Source organism: Sarcophilus harrisii, chromosome 3 (genome assembly GCF_902635505.1).
Source record: "Sarcophilus harrisii chromosome 3, mSarHar1.11, whole genome shotgun sequence".
Classification (NCBI taxonomy): domain Eukaryota; kingdom Metazoa; phylum Chordata; class Mammalia; order Dasyuromorphia; family Dasyuridae; genus Sarcophilus; species Sarcophilus harrisii.
This window is the reverse complement of record NC_045428.1, coordinates 264,993,518-265,007,559: the sequence shown is the minus strand read 5'-3', so window position 1 is coordinate 265,007,559 and position 14,042 is coordinate 264,993,518. Positions and strand designations below refer to the sequence as shown.

The window sequence follows — 14,042 nt, the reverse complement described above, 5'->3', positions numbered from 1 at the left end:
TTTTCCTATTTTTCTTCCAGGTCTCTAAGTTTTTTTTATAGTTTCTTCTAGGAGAGCCTTGTGTGATGGTGACCAGATTATATTCTCCTTGGGGATTTTGTCTGGAGACTTGTCTGCTATTAGTCTCCTCAGGGTCGAAACCCTGTTCTCGTTCTGTATAGAAGCTGTCAATGGTTGGCTTGGTCTTCTTACTCATTTTTTTTTCAAGTTTTTAAGGTCTGCATTCAAGGCAAGGAGATTACCACTTTCCTCTGCAAAGCAGGGATAGGTATACAGACAGTAGCTATCCTGCCAACGGGCTGCAAAAAGTGGCTGAGCTGCCAAAGTGCTCTGTGAAAAGTTCCACACCAGAAGTGACTCAGGCCTGGGTAGCACGGGCTGAGCTAGGGAATGGGAAGAGTCCTGCTATGGGGATTAGTGACTGCCCTGGGTTTAGAGGATAAGCAGCAAAAGTGTCACTACCCCAAACAAAAGCCTGCTGTGGGTATTAGCAGTTGCCCTGGGAATAGCAGCCTCTCCCCCCCCCCCCATACCGGAAGTGTCTTTGCCCTGGGGAGCACAGGAACAATTTGGAAGTTCTATTGCTGCAGGCTGAGCCCCCCACTGTGAAGATTAAAAGCTGCCCCAGGGTGTGCCCCCCTGCTATACAGATTTGTGACTGCCCCGGGCAAAAGCCTCATGCTGCAGAATGAGGATGCACAGCTTTGCTGTGATCTGTGCTGAGTCACTTACTTCTGGTTTTGAGTGGGTATGGCCAGATCCTGTTAGGTTCTGGCATTTTTTAGAGTACCCTCTTCCTTTGGCTTTAATTTCTCTGCTGTTCTACAACTTTGCAACCAAAGCTGAGCAGCCAACCTGTGGTAGAGTCTTCGTTGTAAATTTTCCAGCCACTGAGTCTGCCCCCACCCTGCTCTGGATGCTTGCCTCTGGTTCTATCCCTGATTGTGCTGGCTTGCTCCTACAGCTCAGGACAAATTTTTTTTCTGGCAATCTTCCAGATTATCTTCAGCTGGTAAGTCATTGTACTTCCAATCTTCATGAATTTTACCAGCCAAGCACTATTTTTGAGGCTGAATTTAGTAATTAGGAGTGAGGGTATGAGAGAAGCTTAGAAAGTTGCATGTGCCTTCTCTGCCATCTTGGCTCCTCCCCACCTCTGTTTGTGTAATATTTTTAGAAAAAATAATATAATTAAATTTATCCATTTTATATATTATAATACTATCTTTTCTTGCTCATGACTTTTTTCCATTTTCCATAGATGTGACAGATAAACTATTTCAAACTTCTAGAATTTATCCATTTATTAGCCTTTATGTCTAAATTGCATGCCTATTTTGAAGTTATTTTGGTATTCAATGCAAGATGCTGCTCTCTTCCTAGTTTTCACAAAGCATTTACCTAGCAGTTTTTGTCAACAAGCAAGCTTGATTGTTTGTTTTAAATTTATTTGTTTGTTTTGCTTCTCTTGAATCTTGTATATGAAAGTCAAAATTTCTGTTCAGCACTGATATTTTCAACAAAAATGTCTGAATGTCTTCTGTTTTATTGTAGTATGTTCTTGAATTGGGAACTCTGGAATTTGGCTACAATATTCCTAGGAATATTCATTTTTGGATCTCTTTAAAGAGGTGATTGGCAGATTCTTTCAGTTCCTATTTTATCTTCTTGTTCTAGGGTATTAAGACAATTTTCTATGATAATTAACTGAAATATGATATCCAGGTTCTTTTTTTTTAATTATGGCTTTCAGGTAGTCTAATAAGTCTTATTTATTTTTATGGATTCTAATTTCTGATAGTTTTTGTTTCATTGCTTTTTATGTCTTATGGAATTATTAGCTTTCTCATTTAATTCTATTTTTTAGGGAATTATTTTCTTTTTTTAATATAATGCAACAGTTTATTTTAATGATTTGTTATTTTATAATTTAACTAATTTTTCCAATGGAAAAGAGAAATAATCTGCTTAAGTATGACTTATTTTGAGATGAATAAATAAAGTGAAGTCGGCACTGGGAATATAAATGTCAAAAGCAAAATGTCTGAGTATTACCAGGATGATAAATGGAGCTGTGGGGAAGTAGATTGAATGATTTGCTCCAGAAGAATTGTTTTTCATATTTATGGAAATCATCAGAATTTGAAAGAATGTCGTACCAATTACTGCTAGAAAACCCATGGCAAATTATAGGGTAGAAGCAGTATAATCCAATATATAGATATCCTGCCTCCAGATTGTGAAAATCTGGATTTAGGTTTTATGTCTGACATGTTGTTGTGTATCCCACACAGTTCTCTAAAACTATACATTGAAGAGCTGACACCGATAGACACTGCTAGAAGGCATTAAGGAATTATTTTCTTCAGTGAACTTTTTGTATCTCCTTTTTCATTTGGATAAATCTAGTTTTTTAGAAGCTCTTTTTTCAGTGAAATTTTTTGTGATTAATTTAGCAAGCTATTAGTTTTTTATTATTCTTTTGAATTATTTCTATTTCTATTTTACTTTTGTGTCTCTTTTTAAATTCATTTTTATTTCTTATTTTTTATTCATTTTTAATTTCTTTCATTTTATTTTTTTTAATTTTTCAATTCATTTTAAACTTAAATACAAAAAAAGATAAATAAAAATATTTTCATGTACACAAACACAAAAAGTGGATTTCATAGAAACTATCAAACTTCATTTCAGTTTACTTAAAAAGACAACTGCATAATAGATATATTATTTTCAAAGCTACCCTGATTTTTTGTGCTATCTTCTGAATGTTGTTTTATTAATATTATTATACATACATAGATAAACAAAATTATATTATACACACTTGTCTTTATCAGTTCTTTCTCTGAAGGAGGATAGAATCTTCTTTTATAAGTCTTTTGTTATTGATTTGAGTATAATATTTAAAACTTAGTAGCTCACAGTTATCATTCAAAGATTGTTATTATAAACAATATTTTCTTGCTTCTACTCATTTCACTATTTATTATTTCATGCAAGTCTGTTTTTCCCTACAACCAACCAACACATTTATATGTGCTTATATATTTTTATCGCATAGTAATATTCAGTCAAAACCATATACCACAACTTGTTTAGCCATTCCACAATTGATGGATTTTCCCTCAATTTCCAGTTCTTTACCATCACAAAGAGATTTGATATAAATATTTTCAGGCATATTTTTCCCCCTTTTCCTTAATTAGCTTGGGAAATACATATAATAATGGTATTGCTGAGTAAAATGGTATAATTACTTTAAAAAATAACACTCTTTACACTTAACTCAGATATCCATTTTGACTTTATTTTAATCCATAGTGTAAAGTATTAGTTTGAACTTAATTTCTGCCAACATATTTTCATGTCTTCACAACAATTTTTACCAAATAAACTATTCTTATCCCCAAACTTGAATCTTTACATTCTCTCATTTATTTTCACAATTTTTCTTCTATCTCTCTTATTTGGTTTTTTAAAATGCTGTTTTAGCCCTTCCTAATACCAGTACACATTTTTCTGTGAGGATTCATATGTGACTATTGTTTAACCATTTTCAATTTGTGTTTTGATCTTCCCTGTCATCACTGAAAATTTATATGGTAGGTTCCTTTTTTTTGCTCGCTCTCTCTCTCATTTTCCCAGTTTATTTTGTGAACTTGAATTTTACATAGAAGTTGGGTTCTGGTGCTTGGGTGAAGGGAGCATGACCCCAACTTCATAGTTTTTGTGCTATGATTTTTAGAGCTAATGTGGGGAATTTTGGCTCTTTCTAATCCTTATAATTTTGAGAGAGGTTGCTCACCATTTTTATGATCTGTACTCCAGTGTATTAGTAGCCACAAGCACTCTTTTCCATCATCCTGTGACCAGAATCTCTGTTCCGTTGCAGCTACACTCTCTAGTGTACTAATGTTCCTCTTAATCTTGGTATTACGACCCACTTTAGTGATTAGGCCCCCATTTGGGCAATGAAATTTCCCACACACACTGCTAGTAAATATCTCCTGTGATCCTCTGACCAGTTTTCCAACTCCGTTCCATCTGTGGGTTGATAGTTCTGAGAACTGCTATTGTTGTTTCGGTCACCCCCCCAAGGCCTTTGTTGATGTGCTGGGGCAGCAGTATCTGCTTTTGGCTTTCATTAGATCAATATATCTTGCTGCTGGTTTGTACTGGGGCTGGGGGTGCTGTGCTTGGGGCTTCACTGGTGACTTCCTTCTGGCATGGACCCTTGCTACTAGTTCCTACCAGGATAAGGATTCTTGTTGCTGGTTTGCTGGTGCATGCTTGTTTCTGGTTTGGAACTCCTGTTCAGTATAGTACTCCACTCTAACCTCAGTAAAATAGCCCTTTCTTATTGACATAAGTTTTCTTGGACAGGAATATTGTTCTTCCCATCCTTTTGTTGGTTCTTCTCTTCCAGAATTTACTTTTGAGGCATTATTTTAAAGTGATTTGAAAGGAAACTTGTGAAGATTCAACAAGTTCCTGCCTTACTCACATCTTGATTCTACCCTCTCAAAAAAGACTAATCTGATTGATGACCATGATAATATTAGGAAAAATAATTGTAAAAGTTTTCAAAGCTCTGTTCACTTTAGCAAATTCAGAAAACTGATAATAAATCAAACTCCCTCTTTGTAGGGAGTGATTGAAATAGAAGGACAAAAACATAAATAAATTGGCAAACATAGTGAATGTGTTGTTATTGATGTTTTCTTTATCAATGCTTATTGGGTTGTAATAAAATGGAGTGGAAAGGGAGGGGTGGACAGTGATAATAATACCAAAAAGAAAAAAGAAGAAGAAAAGGAATAACAAAGTATTAGTAAAATAAAAAAATACACTTAAGTGTATAAGAAAATTTAAGTATACAGAACGAGCAACAGTTAAGCAAGACTTTTGTTGCTATTCTGTTAAATTTAATATATGCTTGAAAAAATAAACTATGCAAGACAAATTCCTACTTTCACATGTAACAATGTTTTTATATTCATTGTTTATTAAAATGTCAAAATTTTTGGGTTTGCTTCTGATATTTTTTAAAGTGTTATGAATCTGGTTTTGAAACTTTGTGTGTCTGTGTATGTGTTTTTGCTCAGTTAAAATGAGAACTTCCTTGTTTGTGATATTAAGAACTTTTAAATCAGATTAAACTTATATGATCAGCTTTTATGCACTTGAATGATCCTCTTAATTTAAATGCAAGAATATATTTATTATCTTCCCTCAGCCATAAAAGATAACAGAGAAAAATACCTCATGTAATAAATAGCATGCTATGTCAAGTAGTTTGGCTATTTGAAGAATAATCAGATTTCTCAGAGATATATGACTGTTGTTAACACATATTTGCAAATTGGGCATTCTATATGCTATTTTGATGCCATTTTTCATTGCCTTTAATAAAGACTTTCATTGAGAGTGAAATTATTGGTACTGAAATCATGCTTGGCAATACCTAAAAAGCCTGCATTCCCTGTTATATAGTACTGTAAAACTACCTGGCAAGATGAGCACAATTAGTTATACTATACTGCACATGGTAACTAAATCTGTATTTTGCTAGCATCCTCAAGCAGTTTAATATGGGAGATAATAAAATGTCTTTGGAGACCTCATTTTTCTGATAGTTTATCTTTAATTGTACTTTTAAAGTAAATGATTACATACAGTACATGCCATAGGCAAAAATAAAATAAAACAAAATTTAAAAGCATTGTCATTCTACATTATATATCATCATTTTATGATTTTATTGTAACAATTTTCATGAGAATTATTTGACAGAAATTGCATGATCAATTATTGTTATGTGTGTAAAGATCCATGCAGTCTAACTGTGTGATTTTCCATTTTCTTTTGGGTGATCAACAGTTTCAATTTTTCAGAGACCATTAGTGGTTCATGATTCATAGGTATACAATAAGTATAGAAAATATTAAAAATAAGCCTTGGTTTTAGAAAGAAATTTGGAATCATTAAAATGACTTTATATGTTTCTACTTCTAATGAAATTCAAATGGTGGGTGATAATGCTGCAGGAGGAGCAAAGCAATATCAGTCGGAAGCCAGAATGGCTTCCACAATGTCTTCAGCTGTGTGGACTTAGGTCAAGGTCAGGATCTTGTCCAAGGTGTCTCTGGGAGAAAAAGCTGAAGACAAGGAGTAGCTTCCTGTCACTAAGCTGGGTTAGTTCTTCAAGGACATGCAGGTAAAATCTTTGGAAGAGATTTATTTTTTTTCCCTTCCTGTCAAGAAGTCTGAGATGATAGATTTTTTTTCCTGGGAACTTCAATGAAAGATGAGGTTCTGAAGATCATTCCTATGCAGAATCAAACTAGAGCTAGACAATGAACATACCAAATTAAAGGCTATTTTGGTCATTGGTGACTACAATGGCCACTTTGCCCTGAGTATCAAGTGCTCCAAGTTAGTGGCTACAGCTTTCATGGTACCATCATTCTGGCCATACTATCTATCATTCCTGTGAGATGCAGTTAGTGGGGGAAGGAGACTGGCAAGCCTCTCATATTGCCCTGCATTGGGCATCACTGGGTATTGTGGATCAATGCTGGTGCCTTTATCCCTGCCATTGGCAGTACTGGCATTGCCTCAGTTCTTGTTCCCAAGAAGATCGTTGTGATGGCTAGAATTGATGACTTCTACCTTTCAGCAAAAGGCTATTATACTGTCTCTCTGAGCAACCTTTCTAAATGTACTTTTGATATCACCTTCAAAACATATCATTACTAAACCTCAGATCTTTAGGAATAAAGTGTGTTTACTAAGTCTCCCTATCAGAAATTTACTGATCATCTTATAAAAATTCACACTCATGTTTCTGTCCAGCAACCCTTGATAGCTGCTGTAGCAATAACATAAATGTTTTTTTGTTTTTATAAACAAGGGATACATTGGATAAATTAAATTATGCTTCTTGAAAAAAAAAATAAAAAAAAATATATTTTCCCAAAAGCAAATCCATCCAACTTTTACCTTGAGTCACAAATTCTATGAACCATTCACCATGGAATATCACTTTTCAAAGTTTGTTGCTTCTTCTACTGGTAAATTTTTCCTGCAGTCTCCATTTTTGTGGAAAAATCTACCTTGTCTTTATTCTTTAAATAAAGTATGGTTCTTGGTGTGGTTCTTGATTTCTTCTACATTCCAAAATGATATCTTCAAACCAAATACACGCACACAGACACACACACACACATACACACACACGCAACTTTTCAGTTTCATTTTGTGTTTTTATAAAATATTTTTAATTATTAGATCACAAGCTATTTGAGGGGAATGGCTGTCTTTTTGTTGTTGTTCTTGTGTTTTTGTTGGTTTGCCTTTTTGTATACATTTATATTCCCAGTATTTAGAACGATGTTCAGCACATAATGTTAGTTTAATAAGAAGTTCTTATTTTCTTCAGTCCTTCCTTCCCTTCCTCAGTCCTTCCTTCCTTCATCACTTTTATTTTTCTTTCCTTTTCTCTTTCTTTTATTCCTTCTGTTTTTTCTTCCTTCTTTCCCTCCCCCCTTCTCTTCTCTTCTCTTTTTTTTTCCTGTATTCTCATCCTTTTCATTGCTCTGGAATGTTTTTCCTTTATTTGAGAAGACAATTAATGGAGGAAGAAATATTTTGAATAAAGACTGAGTCCCATATTGGCACATCTGAATCATGCTATTTAAGCAATATGATAACCAGGTGTAGTAATGCCATTCTCTAATATAAAAACATGGACTAAAACCACTATAGTCAAGTGAAAAAGCAAAACAAAACAAAACAGTTTCAAATTGTTAATTTCTTTGATTATGGTAATCCACTGAGGGAGAGAAATAGGAATGGTCCTCATTCCTATGTAATCTCTTCTCTTTTTTTGCAATGGATCATAATGAAGAGAGCAAAGGGTGCTATGAAATAATTTTTATATTTTCTATAAATAGTTTAAGTTTAACTGTTGCCAAATGCACCTCCACTAAAGTCCTATCTGATAAATTATCCATATTGTGCTTATAACCCTCAATTCACCATGGCTACACCAGAAAATCATAATCTATGGCAAATTTGATGAGTATTTAATTACCAGACTAATACTTACCTATGTGTCTAAAATCAGAAGCCTAATCTGGTATAGTTCAGAATGCTCATAGTCAAGCTGTCCAAAGAGTGATAAATTTTTCATCTTCATCAACTCATAATAACTGTCATCTGTAGAATAGTTATGCATGTAAGAGGAAAGCTGATATACACCATTAAAATTAAATTGCAGGTATTGAAACATTGTAATATTCTAAATGTGAAATATTTAGTCAATAATCAACATTATTATTATGCTAAAAGAGAAGTCACAATATTAGAAGCAATGTTGATCACTAGGAAGCATTATATTTGGAATAAAGAATAAATTTGAAATAAAATCCTGGATCTCCTAATGATGCTTGACCTTGAGAAAAGTCATTTAAACTATGCATGTCTGTAAAATGAAAGTTGAACTAGATTATTTATAAAATCAAATATAGCTAAAAAGTACCATGACCTTAAAAAATAAATGAGACAAAGACAAGGGTGCCACTAAATGGAATGATACTTCATAAATTCCTCATCTAGAGGAAAAAAAAAAAAAAAAGAAAGAAATTGGGAAATTCTTATGCTTCAAAAAGAAATATAATACTGCATTTCTTTAAAAAAAACTTAATTATCTTTCCTTTTAGTCCCTTTAATGAACACAAATAGTGAAAGAAAACTGGACAAATCTGAGCACAGAACAGAGATTTTAAACAGTCCTAAGTACTTATGGGAAGCTAGTATAAAACCTATATTCCCAAGAAAGATAAGTCATAGCAGCTATAAAACAGGGAGGTGTTTGTTTAGATAATTAAAGTAGATAAAACCCAGATTCTCTAACAATTTAAAGTTTCTTTCTTTTTCGATGAAGTTTTTTGGGTATTTTTTAAAAGTATTTTCACCTATTTACATTTTATGTCCCTCTTCAATAGACTTTCAGCTCCATGAAAGGAAGAGCTATTATGTTTTGCTATCTTTATCCCCAGAATCTAGAACGATTCCTTTCACATAGCATAGAAGAAAGATTAATTTAATTTAACTGAATTGAACAAATAGGTTACAATGAATTCCCATAAGTCTGCACATGATAAATGTCAGTAGTTTGTAGTTTCATTAAGATGCCTTGAAAATAAGTTTTTGGATCAAAGAAATGTATAATCAGAAAAGTATATGTATCCGTCATGTTATCACAGATATATATATAATGGATAAATAGATTTGACTGGTATCTGTAAAAAATTATGTGAGCTAGAGAAAGACCTCTAGGACCTTGGATAAGATTGTTTTTGAAAAATTTATGGTTGAATATTGGCTAGAATTACACAGAATGAGAAGATGTCAAGAAGTGTTCATAAAATTATACAATCTCACAAGTTGAAATAGACAAAACAGTCCATTTTCTCCAATTAAGAATTATCACTACAACATTTTCAAGAAGTGGTCATCCAACATTTGGCAGAAGACAGAATGAGGAGAAATCTATTATAAAATAGTTCATTGTTAGATAACTCCATTTGTAATTCTTTAAATTGTAATTGAATTTCAATTTTTTCAATTGGGTTTTAATGTCTTTTTGCAAATTCTGTGTGTTATCCCCAATTCTGCCCTCTGTGGTGAAATTTATTTGAATACTTGAAGGCAACTATCATGCCTCCCAACCATAGCTATTCTATGAACTTTCTAATGGAGGAAAAGTATTTAAGATATTTAGGTAAGTAAAGAAAATAATGTTTTCACAAAATAATACAAAAATCATTTCAATATGAAGATATCGCTTGTAATTGAAAGATCTTTAAAAGCCTCTGCTAGGAGGTGGCTCATGAATTTTGCTTTGAAGACATTTGCTTTGAAGAAAGAATGCATTCCAAACATAGGAGACTTCTTGTGCAAAGACATAGAAATAGAAATTGGAATGTTACCTACCAGAAACAGCAAGCAAACCGGTGTGATTGTAATGAAAAGTGTAAAGGAGATTATGATGAAATAAAATGAGTCATGTAGATAGAGAATTTACTATAGGAGGGGTTGTAAATGCCAGATTGAGGAGTTTGCATTTTATCTTGGGGACAATAGAAAGCTATTGAATATTTAGTGCATTTGTGCTCTGTATAGCAAGGTGTTGGTTACATGATCAGATCAGTATTTTAGATAAATCAATTTGACAGCTATGTGATGGATCTATTGGAAAGAAGAGAAACTACATATAGGGAGACAAATTGAGAGGACATTTGAAAACAAAACAAAACACTGTTAGATGATGGGGACTGAATTTGGGTAGAGCCTAAATGGTTGAAGAGGAGGTACCTGTGAAAGATTTTAGTGGATGTAGAATCAATGAGACTTGCCAATTGAACAGCTATGAAGATTGAGGGGAAGAAAAATATCTAGAATATCTTTGAAACTATAAATCCTGAGTGATTAGAAAATGTCATTAGTTGAAAAGGATAATTTTAAAGTAGGAATTTCATAATTGAAGCAAACTATATATTGATGATTAGTCAAGGAAGTTAGGAGGAATATGAGTATAGTAAGCAAAAGGACTGATCACAAAGGATCTTAATACTTTTATTGTCATTGTCTCTTTATTTTTAACCATTTATGGAAAAATTAGAATGTATCTGTTATGTAAAGATGCTAATAATCTGAAGGTCAATATTAGGGAAATAAAATGCATGGTAAAAATGTGGAATATTGGTAAATGGAGTCAGGGTACAATCTAATGTGACAATTCAAATGTTGTAGACTGAACAGTTTTCTATCAAGGTGAATAAATTTAATGAATCACTGTAAAGCTGCTATTAGTCACAACACTGAATTACTTTGTGTGTGTGTAATATTCTAAAATTTCACTATTACCATAACATTCATCAGTAATGTTTCAGTATGAAAGTTTTCATTTGTTAGCTATTAATTAAAGCTACACATAGTGTATCAATCCTGAATTATACATTGTTTCCACATAGGATCTAATTAAAAGGAAAGAAATATTATTTTTTACAGTGCAGTTGATTCTGAGTCACTATCATATTCTGTTTAAAAGATCCTTTTTTTAGGATGAATCAACTGAAGCTGATGTACAGTGTACTGAACATAATCATTGATCATTTTTATTTCAGTCTCATATTGCATATTTTCATTTTATTGTGCTAAATGCTTCTTACAGTAACTATCATATTAAATCAGAGCTTTAACATTATGATTCATAACTACTGTGGAACCTGGCATTAATAAATCAAGACACTAAATTGGAAGTTTAAAGTTAAGATTTATAAACTAACACACTAAATCACAACGTTAAAATTCAGGATTCATTAATAAGGACTTTTCTATACAGGGCTTGTAAATCAAAGAAATCTACCTGATGGCTTAAAGTTAATGTGTATAAATCAGAAATCTGAACATTCATATGAATAAATCAAGAAAAAGGCATTATATTCCGTTAGTTTCCTTTAAAAAACACACCTATGTTATGCAAAAGACAGTAAATTCTAAAAGATATATCTCAGAACCTACCTTGAAAGCTATGCCTGAAGTTCTGACTTATGTTTAATGGAAATCTGGGCTTTCTTCATCTAAGTCCATTTCACCTTGTGTGTTTTACAAGAGGCGCTACAAAGAAAAGTCAACATGTGCTTCCTTAAAAATTTTCATTTACTTATAAGCAATTATCATTGTTCTTTAGTTTTCTCTTAACATACATCATATAGTCTTAGAACAGATTAGAATTTTAGAAATTGTCTCAAATGTCTTCCTTAATTTACCAATAATTACACTGAGGCCCAGAAAGTTTAAATTACTTGTCCAAGGTCACAAATGGAATAGGAATACTATTTAGGTTTTGATAATAATAATACTCCCACCAATAACAAAAACATCAGTGGAGATGGCATTTATAAAATATTTGCAATTTGTTATGTTTATTAACTCAATTCAGTCTTAAAACATGCCTAAGTGAAATACTATATACAAAAAAAATTAAACCTAAAATTATATTATAAATATTACTCCAATTTTTAATTAAACTAAAATTCAAAGATTCAGGAAAGTTATGTTATTTTCCCTTGACCATACAGCTGATAGTTATGTGACCACTAAACTGTATTATTAACCTGGTTCTTTAATTCTAAAAAGAAAGAAAGAAAAAAAGAAAGAAAGAAAGAAAGAAAGAAAGAAAGAAAGAAAGAAAGAAAGAAAGAAAGAAAAAGAAAGAAAGCTAGCTTTATTTCTTTGCTTTTTGCTTCTCTCAAAAAGTTTATAATTCATAACTCTAATCATTTTTGCCCATATCTTCTTAGTAACATTGGTAAATCAAGGAGCAATACCCTAACAAAGTTGTAAATCATGTAAAAGATAGTGGAGAGATCTCTCTCAGTTAAATGTCATTTATTCTGCATACATATTATTCTTTAGTACAACAATGATTATTTGTGCAGCTATTATTCTTTCCTTTAAGTCCCAGAGAATATAACAAATTATTGTCAAGCATACTTAGAAGAGTATGTTTGTTCTGTCCCCTTTTGATTTTTTTTTGATGGTGACTAGGTGGTATCAGAGAACTAACAGCCTGTTTTAAAAATCCATTCTCTCAATTTTGTGTTGCCTGAGAAACAGCTACCTTCAGGCACAGATTTTATGTGTAAATCCAAGAGCCCACAGCCTCTTTTTCATTTTATAAGGCATTTGTCTAGTCAAACTAGTTTGGGACTATTTTTCATCAGGGTCTATCATCCCACTCTGTGTGTTTTATTTCTTGGAAAAACAAAGGGCATAAACTTCTTTATCTCCCTTAAACCTGTGGACAAAATGCTGACCCAGAGAGAACTATACCCAGCACAAGAAAAGACATGTTGGAGAAGGCACAAGAACACAATGCCCCTAGTTACAATTCCCATATGAGTCTTTATTATTCAATAACAGCATGAATTCTTCACTATGTCTATACTTATTGCTACACTGAAAAAGTTCACCAATAACCTTTGTGAGAGTTGTACCATGAGAGAGGATTAACATGATTTACTATTGAATCCCTAGCTTATCTATTAAGGAGTTATCTCTATTTTCAGCTGAGCCATATGTTATTATTTTTTACCTAACTTGGTGACTAGTCACATTTCTTATCTTTTACCTTTTCCTAGACAGCTGATATTTTGAATATAAGTCTAGTACTTTACATTTATCAATTCATTATTTCATCTCAGCCATTATTTCTACACATCACGATCATTTTGCTTCCTGCATCATTTATTTAATTTAAAATTAATGAAACAATGAAATAGCATACCACTGGAGAATAGCATTCCTTCATTCATTAATACTATTTGGGTATTTCCACTATATAATCCTTACTTACATACCAAAATAAAGCATATAATGTCAACTATTTTTCATCTAGTTATACCACTATCATAAAAGTCTTTTTCAAAAGAAATTGATGAAATAGAAATTTATAACATCCCTGGCATTTGCCCAATCTCCTCATCCAAAAACTGTTTAAAAAAAGAAAATTAGGGTAGTTTAACATGATCTGTTCTTAGTTATCCATGCTAATTCATATTGATTTTTGTTTAACATGCTAAGGACTCAGAAGTGATAGTGATTTTTTTTAAATGTATTCTTGAGTTTTATAGAAAATCGGTGTAAGAGCAGTCTGTTGTTTACAAAACCTTCCTTCTTCTTTTCTGAAATTGGGACATTTTGTCCATCACTGCTCCTACAATATCTGTCATTCTTCACAACTTTTCAGAAATCACAAACACATCTTGATGTTTTTTTCAATAATCAAAGAGAATTTTTCTATTCAGGTCTGATGACCTGAACTCATTCAGGTTACCTAGATGCAAGCTATATCTTCCATCCTTTATACTAGGTTTACATGTCCTTTTAAGAGGATTGTTCTGTGCTTTTTAGTCTAAATATAATTCTTCTTTACAGGAAAATAATTGTAATCAAGTATTAGCCAAGTA

General features: G+C 32.4%; 1 pseudogene; it reads left to right on the top strand.

The window, feature by feature from the left end:
- The first annotated feature begins 688 nt into the window (after positions 1-688).
- On the top strand, positions 689-6,891 carry LOC100923328 (annotated as a pseudogene).
- Positions 6,892-14,042: the final 7,151 nt, after the last annotated feature.